Genomic DNA, 12,846 nt, shown 5'->3' on the forward strand with positions numbered 1-12,846 from the left:
GGAGAGCAGCGTACTCGGCGTGTGGGCAGCCGAGTTGGGATTGGCGGAGGAGGACTATAAAGGAGGAGAGAGACGGCATGCACCAGGAACATCTAAGAGGAACATCTAAGGGGAACACCTGTGCAGCCCCCGAGAGAGCTGGCCGGCGGTGTGCCGCTCCCCCGTGGAAGTGGGGAATGTGGCAGGGGGAACCGCCCTTCCACGGAGGTGGAAGGGATGGTAGCCAACCCGGGAAGGACCAGCAGCCAACCCGGGGAGGGCCGAGCAGACGAAAGAACAGCGCAGGGTCCTGTGTCGTTCCTCCACGAAGAGGGGGAGCGACAAGTAAGAATCCTTGTCAAATGATGGTAAAAAGCTTAGCTGAACTGCGTTCTATAGTTATATGAAAAGTAAAAATTTTAAGTGATGAGCATGAATATTTAGATAGGTAGATTTCCAAGCAAAGCATTAAAGCTTTTACCTGGTTTATTCTTGCTACGTGTAACAAAATGTGATAACAGAATCATGAACTCAGGGAAGAACTATTAAGCTAAAATAAAACAGTATTTGATGATTCAGAGACTATCCAAATTTTATAAAATGCTAAAGTAAGGAAATTTGCTATCAGGAAAGTATTCTCTGCAAGTGAAGACTATGTGACCGGACAACCTATTTCTAGTGTCTTGGACGGATCAAGAATTGAGTGCTCCAACACATCAAGAGCGCTTTAAAGAGATAGCCATGTTTTTCATGGATCCTCTAGGTTTCAGCAGAAGCCAGAAACAGAGCTTTGGCTATCTACACCAGATCTAGGGACATCTCTTCTAACAGAGTAAAGCTACATGTCCTACATAGCAGACCCACAGTATTCTTGAGGATGATATACAAGCAGAAGCGCTGTGAGCTTGTCATGAGAATGTCAGAGAGGACAAAATGCATGAAGGCTACAGGACTCACAAAACTCTACAGAGAGCAATAATCTGATAAGTGGAAACGTGCTATTCTTCATGGAAAGGGGAGGATGACTGAGGGTGGGGACTAAGATTCAGAGGACAGAACTCTGTGTCCAGAAGGTAGGTCTGTGAACCTGGAAACAGATACAAATGGTTATTCCTGGATTTAAAATCTCATGAAATGTTCCCAGCTGGATTTTGAAATGCTTAGTCTTTATTTCTCCCAGTTTATCCCATTTGATGATAATGTACTTGACCAATATTCTGTACTACTTTATTTGGAAAACTGATAACTTTCTTAGTTTCACAGATTAAAATATAAAGAGGAATTTTAGTCCAGGATGGACCATACTCAGTGTCCTCCAATATCTGACTTACACTATTTAGATAATAATATTTCAGACTTTTGAGGTAATAAAATAAGATTTGATTTTGGCCTTTGAGTTGATATATTGAAATATATTGATGGGTTGAGATTTTGGAATATATATTTTGTATTTAGTGAATACAAATAATATTTGGAAACTAGATTGCTGAATATGCAGATGAAATAATGGTATCCTAAGAAGTTCACAACTTAACCTCAAAATGTGGAATGTTACATATAGCAAAGGGGACTTTGCCAATGTAATTCAATACATTAATAATCAAAATATTATAGTACTGGTATAAAAATGGTCTCATTGACCAATAGATTATTATAGCATGCCTTAACCTAGCCAGAAATACTGGAATAAAGACATATTTTGTACATATTGAGTTCATATGTGTTTTGAATATCTGCATGAGTATATCTAGAAATAATATCTAGTGTATTTATAATTGTTCTATGTACTTTCTATGAATTAACACATATAATTCCTACAAAAGACCTGTGAGTATGTAACAGATGAGGAAACTGTGACATGGAAATATGAAGCAATTTTACCAACACCTTACATCTAACAAGTGGCAGAATTGGGGTTCAAATAAGCTAAGATAGTCTGGCTCCAGAACCTGAGTTGTTAAACCACTATTTTTGTAGCAGCTAAGAATTCGTATCTGGAATCTTAAACATATACTTGATGTGTAAATATAATTTTTTTAATAGAAAAGGTAAATAAAAAATGGCAGAAAAACCAAGGGATAGATTATTCAGGAATATTCTGTCAGGTATTATACTGTCAAGTAAAATAGGGATTAACCACAAATGCCTTGATGTGATATTGTTATGAAAAAGCTTTCTTATTCTAATTTCCTAAAGCCATATATATTAACCACTATTTCTCACTAATATGCATATATTTTAAGCAGGATTTCCGCTCCATAATTTCAACATATTTGGGCAGCAATAACCAACCCATCCATGTTATAGGTATCAATTCACATAATACGTATTGATTCATATTTTTATAATGTCTTCTAAGCTAGAAATAATTAATTCTTCTTTCTGTGGAATTTCTCCAAATTTTGTATCCAATGATCTACATTAAAATAAGCCATGATGTTTATTCACTTATATAGGGCCTTCTATTAACACTGACTGTCACAATTGCAGAAACTAGAACTGTCATTTAAAGTATTAAGACACTGAACACATTCATCTATATTATAAACATATTTTAATTAGCAGTTTTCTTAAACATTTTTCTTATAAAACCTTAGGATTCATATAATATCAGTTATAAATAAAGTTTTAAGACTAAGACCATGGTTATTTTATCTGTTCTGTTGTCATATATATAAGTATTTGTTACATGAAGTAATGAGGCATAGAAATCTATTAACTAATTATTATTGCCCTAATTTGAAAATGAGCAATTCTTTGAACCCTGATTATAAATTGGTAACAGTATAAGAATGACTTCTATCAGCACTGCTTATTGAATGTAGATTGTATACCAGCCTATCTTAAAAAATTCCTCTGAACATTCCAGCAATCTCAGTAATTCTCCTGGTAATAATAATCATGGATGACTCAGTTCTTCCCACACTTCTTCCACAGCACTCAACTAGTCAGCCTCAGAGCAGAATGGACCATTCATTGTCGAGGCTCTGTTTTTATACATTGTCATAGGAGAGCAAATCTTTCAGAGTACCTACTTTTGAACTTACAAAATACACACAGGTATGTGGTGGCTTCATTAATAGCTATATACCCATTAGCTCCAAGAACAATCATCTCTGTTTTTGCTTACTACAGAATTATCCAGATGCCACAATTTAAGTTCTCAAAGTAAATATATTGAATATATGAAAAAAAAAATGAGTTAATCTTTCAATGAGGACTCATTTGTGGAATCCTATATTTTATACTAAAAAGGCATGTTAATCCGATCCAGGAGGGAATATAGGCGTTTAGGCTACTGGAAACACATGTCATCATCAATTCAAGAAAATGACAATAGCAAAACCAGTATTTTTCTCATTCAAAATCAGGTAGCTATAAGCTGAAATCCTGGTTCCTTTTTTGTTATGTAATTTTCGTACAAACTTTTTTTAAAGATTTATTTATTTATTTGCAAGTGAGAGTTACACAGAGAGAGGAAAGGCAGAGAAAGAGAGAGAGAGAGAGAGAGAGAGAGAGAGAGAGGTCTTCCATCCAATGGTTCACTACCAAATTGGCCGCAATGATTGGAGCTGTGCAGATCTGAGCCAGGAGCTTCTTCCGGGTCTTGCACACAGGTGCAGGGGCCCAAGGACTTGGGCCATCTTCTACTGCATTCCCAGGCCTCAGCAGAGAGCTGGATGGGAAGTGGAGCAGTTGGGACTAGAACCGGCGCCCATATGGGATGCCAGCACTTCAGGCCAGGGCGTTAACCCACTGGGCCACAGTGCCAGCCCCCACAAACATTTTTTAAATGGTCTTAGAAGTTGGAAGCCGGAAGTTTTAAAAACTGAATAATCAGCTTTTCACATTCAGTATTTGTGTTCATATTTTGTGAGTCCCTGACTCATTTAAATATTTACTGCACACTCCAGGTGGACTTTCTAAAGCTTTCCAAGACCTGATGTAAATATAACATGAGATTCAGTATTCACCAAACTAAGGAGACAGTTTAGAGAACAAAATGTAAGACTCGCTCCCCTCCCCTCCTCACAAAGTTCCTATTGCTGTATCTAAACTCATTTAAGTAAAGCCAGCGCCTCAGCTCACTAGGCTAATCCTCCACCTTGCGGCGCCGGCACACCAGGTTCTAGTCCCGGTCGGGGCGCCGGATTCTGTCCCGGTTGCCCCTCTTCCAGGCCAGCCCTCTGCTGTGGCCAGGGAGTGCAGTGGAGGATGGCCCAAGTGCTTGGGCCCTGCACCCCATGGGAGACCAGGATAAGTACCTGGCTCCTGCCATCGGATCAGCGCGGTGCGCAGGCCACGGCGGCCATTGGAGGGTGAACCAACGGCAAAGGAAGACCTTTCTCTCTATCTCTCTCTCTCACTGTCCACTCTGCCTGTCAAAAAAATAAAATAAAATAAAGTCATTTAAGTATATATCTGAAAACAGTTTTTATAATGGTGGCAGAATCACAGATTTCATTTCCATATTTACTATTCACATACTGCTGTGATGGTAATGGCAAATGCAGAGTTTATTCAAATAGTTGTCTTTGAAACACTTGTGCGAGAGAGGTCAGAGTGTATCCAGGTGATTCTGAGCCCTTTAGCAGACACAAATACACACAATGTGAGGACTGGAGATATATTCTTGAAATACCTCTGGGCTATGTTATGCTAAATTATACCTGAAAATTCATTCTATTCAACTCAGCAGGCTGAAGTAGCTCATCAATGTGATAATTATAACTAAATATGAGCAGGAAAGGAATTAGGAGGATAGGAGTGCTGTATTTTTTAGACATGCTAAAATGAATTCTATTAATATAAACTTAAGATATTTATGCACATTTTATTGAAAATGATTAGTAATTTTAGAGTAAAATTTTTGACATTACCATTAGAAACAAAAATATGCTGAATATAATTCAAATATAGAAATTAATGTTTCAGGCCGGCTTTGTGACGTAGAGTGTAAAGCTGCTGCCTGTGACACTGGCATCCCATATGGGTACTGATTCACGCCCTGACTGCGTCACTTCCAATTCAGCTCCTTGCCAATGCTCCTAGAAGAGTAGCAGAATATAGCCCAAGCCCTGAACCCATGTGGGAGACCCAAAAGAAGCTCCTGACTCCTGCCTTCAGCCTGGCCCAACCCTGGCTGTTGCAGCCTTTTGGGGAGTGAACCAGCAGACAGAAGATCTCTGTCTTGCTCTCCCTCTCTGTCTCTTCCTCTCTCTGTGTAAGTTTGACTTTCAAATAAATAAATAAATCTTTTTAAGAAGAAGTTAGTATTTAGCTAGTATTATTTAAAGATTTATTTATTTAGTTGAGAGTCACAGATAGATAGAGGGAGAGACAGAGAGCAAGGTCTTCCACCCGCTGGTTCACTCCCCAAATGGCAGCAATGGCTGGAGCTGAGCTGATTTTCCACGTTGGTGCAGGGGACCAAGCATTTGGGCCATCTTCCACTGTTTCTCGGGCCATAAGCAGAGAGCTGGATCAGAAGAGAAGTGGCTGGTACACGAACCGGTACCCACATTGGATGTCAGTCCCACAGGCAGAGGCTTAGCCTACCATGCCAGAGCATCAGCCCCTTAGCTGGTATTTTCTAAAGTCCATAAGGAATCACACATTTTAGTTTTCTTCTTTGTATACTTCGGGTATTATTTTTTAAGAGTTATGCATTTATTTGAAAGGCAAAGTAACAGAGAGAGGGAGATACATAGACAGAAAAAGACCTTCCATCTACCAATTCACTCCCCAAATGGTCACAATAGTTAAAACTGGGTCAGGCGGAAGCCAGGAATAAGGAACTCCCTCTGCATCTCCCACATGGGGGTCAGGGGTCCAAGTACTAGAACTATACTCTGCTGCTTTTCTGGGCACATTAGTAGGGAGCTGGATTGAAAGCAGAGCAGCTGGGACTCCAGTTGGCACTCTGATATGGGATGCCTGTATTTTGACATTTTAAACAACTGTGCCACGGTGCTGACACAGGCATGTTTTGAAACTCTACACAAATAATGTCTAGCCCAACATTTTCAAGGTTGTATGTGTTTATGAGTAATGTGTGTGTGTGTAGGGGTGTAACTTTCTGATCTAATTTTATATATTTTTTATTGGAAATTGTCTCTGGATCATTCTTATCCCAACCCAACTGATCTTATCTCGAAAGAACATTCTCTGGGTTTTTCTTATTGGACGTTGAGTTAGTACAAATAAATCATGGCATTATCAACTCAAGAGCACAACTTTATACATTGATTAGGTTCCAATTCTGCCATTACATGATTATCTCTAGAAATGTAATATGTGTACCTCTACAGTTCTTTCTCTGGAGTAGTAAGACCGGCTGGTATCAGAAACTTCCTGTGTTGAAATCCTGTTTATCAAATTTATTCTCCACTTTAAAAGCATGGACACTGCCAAAATAATGTCAGTAAATTCAGTAATTCAAACTGCAGTAAAATCAGATTGTGTTCTTTGTTTACTGCTGTTTTCTGCATTTAGTTTCATTGACATTTATTTGTTCAATATATGAGATGGTGGCATTGGGTGTGACCTTTGCAGTTCACAAGTTTATATACTGCAGCTTTGCTTTGTGGAGCTTTGGACTTTACGTTTGAATCCCTGCTCTCTTAAGTAGGAAATTAGGTGATGACTCCTACCTCACTTCACTCTCCAAGAAAAAAATATCTTAATTTTCTTTTTACTTTATGTGAATGGAATAGACACGCGGGGGGGGGGGGTTAATCCACTAGTTCACTCCCCAAATGCCTGGAGCAGTCAGGAATAGACACACCTGAAGCCAGCAGCCAAGAACTCAATCTGGCCCTCCCAAAAGGGTGGCAAGGATCCAAGTATTTCCACCATACCTTATGCCTCCCAGAGTGTTCATCAGAAGAAGATTCGGAAACAAACTCACTGAGTGGAACGCAGGGACTGTGGTGGTGGTGCAGTTGTCTCACTTTATGTTCTTATCCGCTATGCCAAACTCCTTCCCGAATATATACTTTTTTGTTATCACAGAAAATGAATATCATTTTGAAGATATATTATTTCTCACCATTATTACCTGTAAACTCAGTGTTCTCTCTTCACCTCAGGACACAGTGGAGATGGTATCTATGAAACAAGAATCATGATCTATTGAAAAAGTATTATTCATAAATAAAAATACCTCCAAGGAACATGGTACCGCAATTCCCTCGTATCATGCCATTCTACTCCGTTCAGGCTGCTATAACTAAATTCTGTAGAATGGGTGATTTATAAGCAACAGGAGTTTATTTTTCAGAGTTCTAGAGACTGAGAGGCTCAAGATCAAGGTGATAGCAGATTCACTGTCTGGTGAGGGCCTGCTCTCTTTATTTATGCGATGGAAAGGGGAAGGGATTTCTCTGGGATCTTTTTAATCAGAGAACCTAACGCCATGTGTGAAGATCCTTCCATCACAATTATGTCTCAGAGAGTTGACCATCACATTGGGAATTGTTTCAACACATGAATTGTGGGAATCAGAAACATTCAGACTATAACAATGCATATCTCTAATAAAGTATATTATTGTGTTCATATGTCTGTGAAGTAATTTGTTACAGATGTTAGTACCTAGTATTTGGCTATTACCCCAAAGAGACTTTAAGCTCCTTTAGGTATAAGAATGTTTTTTTTTCTTTTTTATTTTTTTTAACTTTTATTTAATGAATATAAATTTCCAAAGTATAGCTTATGGATTGCAATGGCTTCCCCCCCATAACGTCCCTCCCACCCGCAACCCTCCCCTCTCCCTCTCCCTCTCCCCTTCCATTCACATGAGGATTCATTTTCGATTCTCTTTATATACAGAAGATCAGTTTAGCATACATTAAGTAAAGATTTCAACAGTTTGCTCCCACACAGAAACATAAAGTGAAAAATAATAGATGATTTTTTAAATGATGATGAAATCAGATCAGACCTATTGTCATGTTTAATCCCAGTGAGAGTCAAGTTGGGAGTTGATAATTTCTTCTTTTTTTTTTTTTTTTTTTTTTTTTTTTTTTACAGAAGATCAGTTTAGTATGCATTAAGTAAAGATTTCAACAGTTTGTACCTCCATAGAAACACAAAGTGAAATATACTGTTTGAGTACTCGTTATAGCATTAAGTCTCAATGTAGAGCACATTAAGGACAGAGATCCTACATGAGGAGTAAGTGCACAGTGACTCCTGTTGTTGACTTTACAAATTGACACTCCTGTTTATGGCATCAGTAATCTCCCTATACTCCAGTCATGAGTTTCCAAGGCTATGGAAGCCCCTTGAGTTCTCTGACTCTTATCTTGTTCAGACAAGGTCATAGTCAAAGTGGAGGTTCTCTCCTCCCTTCAGAGAAAGGTACCTCCTTCTTTGAAGACCTGTTCTTTCCACTGAGATCTCACTCACAGAGATCTTTCATTTAGTTGTGTGTTTTTTTTGTTTTGTTTTGTTTTCTGTTTTTTTTTTTTTTGCCAGAGTGTCTTGGCTTTCCATGCCTGAAATACTCTCATGGGCTTTTCAGCCAGATCTGAATGCCTTTAGGGCTGATTCTGAGGCCAGAGTGCTGTTTAGGACATCCGCCATTCTATGAGTCTGCTGAGTATCTCACTTCCCATGTTGGATCACTCTCTCCTTTATTTATTCTATCAGTTAGTATTAGCAGGTACTAGACTTGTTTATGTGATCCCTTTGACTCTTAGAACTTTCATTATGATCAATTGTGAACTGAAATTGATCACTTGGACTAGTGAGATGGCATTGGTACATGCCACCTTGATGGGATTGAATTGGAATCCCCTGGTATGTTTCTAACTCTACCGTTTGAGGTAAGTCAGCTTGAGCATGTCCCAAATTGTACATCTCTTCCCTCTCTTATTAATGTAAGAATGTTTTACATCTTTAGTGTGGAATATACTCAACATTTGTTAAAAATATGTTGAAGAGAGGTAAACTGTGTATATACACATAACTAATTTACTTCATACTATTAACTGTAAAAATGACATAAAACAAAGGTTAACTGTCTGTACCATCCTGAGAAAAACTGACCAAAAGAGAGCCGAGATATACATATCACTTAAGGAAGTAACTGCTTTTTAAGATTTATTTATTTATTTGAAAGAGTTTCAGTGGGAGGAGGAGAGACAGATTTTCTGTCTGCTGACTTACTTCCTAAATGGCCGCAATGGCCAGGGCTGGGACAGACTGAAGCAAGGAGCCAAGCATTTCATCCATGCCTTCCATGTGGGTCCAGGGGCCCAAGAAGTTGGGCCATCTTCTGCTGCTTTCCCAGGCCATTAGCCAGGAGCTGGACTGGAAGTAGAATAGCCAGAATGCGAACCGGCACCCATATGGATACTGACATCCCAAATGGAGGCTTTGCTCACTACTCTACAATACCAGCCCCAAGGAAGTAATTTAAGAGAGATTGTTTTTATAGGGAAAAGCTCTCAGCTAATTTGAGGAACTCCTCTATTAAAGTCCCTACTGGACATAGATGGTGCAAGTTGCTTGAAGTGATAGAGCTCTGTGCACACTTGTGAGAGCTGTCCATTTCTACCAGACATTCATAAATGAGGAATTCGGACAGCATGACTTGCTATAGGTAGTAATCCCTAATGTTTAATTATTCTGATAATTATCTGAAATAGGTACCACAGAATTCAAACTATTTCCATACACTCTGCATATTGTGTTTCAATATAATTCTTGAAGTTGCATGAAAGTCAACTTGTATTTTAATTTGAAAACCAGATGAGAATGACAGAACTCTGGAAGGGGTGATAATTTGATACTTTTGGTATTCTGTAGTGTTTTATTTGGGATAAATGCATGGGGAGGAGAGATAGGTGAGGTGACAGGTGGAATATTGGAAAGTTCCTATCTCTTTAAGAGCTGAGTAGAACTGGTGTCCCAACCAAGTCAGTTCTATTTCCGAACTTGAACATCCCTACCAAGCAAAGCAAAAGCCCTGCTATTATTTGCATTCACCCTTCCTAGAAGGTATGTTAGTATCACTCATCGTTATGGAAACATGTCCCTTCTGTAGCCTCATCTGTTGTTTCCTACACAGACACAGGAAGCATCCCTTCAACCTCAGATGGCATGTTCTATTGCACTGGCTCTGGAGACACGTCAGCCAGCTTTGCAGCAAGGTACGACCCCTTGCTCCCTATGAAACTTTAGTCTGAACAATTAACCTCTCAGTTTCACTTTACTAACACATAAAGTGAGAGTGATGACAATAACATTAATAAAGACAATGACAATAGTACTACACACACATACACACTCATGCAGTGTTTGATGAGGCAGAAGAGCCTAGCACCCAGTGAGAATTTTGTAAATGTTAGCTCCTGTTAAATCCCACAGCATTAACTTCCTGTTGAGTTCCGTCAAATGTACTTTCCTTGATTTTAGTACATAACTGGTGACATTAAACAGCCCTTTTACATAAGTCTCCATAGATGCTACACAGTATCTAGTCACTTAATTCCGCCTCAAAATCATTTTGGCCTCATTCCCAATAAAGTTTTCTCAGCATAGCTATTTAAGTCGTGCAGTATCCATGACCATTACCTGTGCTTGTCGTTATTTGACTAAAATTTCCCCATTTCCAAAATTTAGATAGCAATTCCTAAGTACCAGAATTGTTATAAAGATTATGTGACGTGATGTATGATATCTCTCTCTTTCTCTCATCTCTTGTCCTCTACTTCTAATAGTAATTTGTTACTCTTAAAACATCAGGTGTATTAGATTCTAAGAAAATAGCAAATAACTTTTAAAAGAAGAATTGATACAACTTTGTTTCAGTAAATCTAAATACGTGTTCACAATATAAATAATTCTAACCAAATCAGGGGACACATGTGAAATGAGAAGTATTTGCATAAAGTAAGAAACAAACTTAAGTCAGAACACATGATTTTTGATGTTGTCTGAATTCACTGAAAAATGAATTTGTGATTTTAAGAAGTTTATAATTTAAAATTGCTTATTACTTTTCTGTTCTGAAATTGTTATTGAGAGCCTACTTCATGCAGGTCACTGATCTGATCTCTAGAAATACATCTCTGAAAAAACTAAGCTCTATGTTGAAGAAACATGTTCTTTTTTAAAAAAATAATTTTATTGCTAATTTTTATTTATTTTAAAGTCAGAGAGAGAGAGAGAGAGGGAGAGACAGAGAGAGATCTTCCATCTCCTGGTTCACTTCCCAGATGTCTACAACAGCTAAGGCTGGGCCAGGCTAAAGCTAAGAGCCCAGAGCTTCATCCAGATCTCCCATGGGAGTGGCAGGGACCCAAGCATTTAGGCCATTTTCCATTGCTTTTCCAGGCGCATTAGCAGGGAGCTGGATCAGAAGCAGAGCAGCCAAGACAGGAACCAGTGCTCATGGAGGATGCCAGTGTTGCTGGTGGCAACTTTTCCTGTTATGCCCAAAGCTTGTGTTCTAATGAGCAGAAACAGAATAGCAGAGACCAGAAACTACAGAAAAACAAGCATGCAAACACAGATTATTCCAGGTCATTATGTCCTGTGGCGAAAAGTAAGCATATAAAGTGATTGTGAGATATAAGGTGAACTTTATGTTTTTCATAAAAGGCCTATTACATTTATTGAAATATATCAAATTCACTGCAAAATAAAATTAGGAAGTCCCTTTAGGGTATGTAGGGTAATACAGATAACACAGTTTAAATTAAGATATAACACCAGTAGTCTGTGACAAAATATTTTTTGGTAAAATACAATATATTTATTTTTTATTATGTTATTGAATGTATACAAATTTCATGTCTTTTATATATACAGATTCAGGAGCATAGTGATACTGCCCACTCTACCCTCCCTCCTGCCCACGCTGCCACCCTTCTTCCTCCTACTCCCTCTTGTTCCTACTCTTAATTTTTACAAAGACCTATTTTCAGTTTACTTTATACACATAAGATTAACCCTATACTAAGTAAGCAATTCAACAAATAGTATGAAGAAAAAAAATAAACACTCTTCCTCAACAGTAGAGACAAAGAAGGACTGTAAACAATCATCAGATATCAAAAAAAAAAAAAAAAACGACAACTTCCTAAGAAATTTGAAAGTTCATGGGTAAGGCACATTATTAAAAACTGTACGTGGATTTCAAAAATTTTTACACTCAAATAAATTTATCTTTCAATTCCATTTTTTCATGAACTTTTTAAAGTGCGCGCATATGTAACTGCTAAAACATGCATGTTAAATATTATTCTTGAGATCTGTGATTATTAAATAGTAATTATTTAGGTATAAAAATATTCCTCACACTGAAATAATCCTCCTGTTAAGAAGAGTCTTGGAGATACTATTTTCTGGTGCTAATTAGTAACCTGTTTGTTTACACTATAAAAACAGGCTTGACAGCTGAAAATGATCACTTCTGTTTGTGTGACAATACATAATCAGGAAGTCATCACATAGATGTTCTTGAGTAGATCCATGAATATTTTAAATAAAACTGAATTTTGGACACCTTAATGAGAACATGAGGGAGATTTTATAAACATACACTCTTTGCCATGCCTGGGTGAGGTGGTGTATCTGAGCTTCTTCTGGGTGCCAGCCATTGCTCTCAGAGCTGAGCACAGATGTGTGAAGGCCACCCCTCTCCCTGCCCACTTGGGGTGATATTGTAAAGTGTCTTCATATAATGGTCCATTCTAACTGTAGTGAAAGGAGAGTTTTGGGGACTAAGATGGGACCACAGGGAATTGGGGTGCACAGAAGGTCTTGGAACGGATTTTTGCAAGAAGGTATGGAGCACCTAGCACATGGAAACACTCACTGAGCCTGACATCCTATCATGTGCCCCTTTTGTGT

At 38.3% G+C, this 12,846-nt stretch overlaps 1 protein-coding gene across 8 annotated transcripts in view; it reads left to right on the forward strand.

Annotated features, from left to right (window-relative positions):
- Window positions 1–12,846, forward strand: part of RALYL (RALY RNA binding protein like) — an 837,272-nt gene that overhangs the window by 568,691 nt on the left and 255,735 nt on the right. The window lies entirely within an intron of this gene.

This window comes from Oryctolagus cuniculus, chromosome 6 (assembly GCF_051225735.1).
Source record: "Oryctolagus cuniculus isolate XC-2025 breed Fujian yellow rabbit chromosome 6, ASM5122573v1, whole genome shotgun sequence".
Taxonomy (NCBI): domain Eukaryota; kingdom Metazoa; phylum Chordata; class Mammalia; order Lagomorpha; family Leporidae; genus Oryctolagus; species Oryctolagus cuniculus.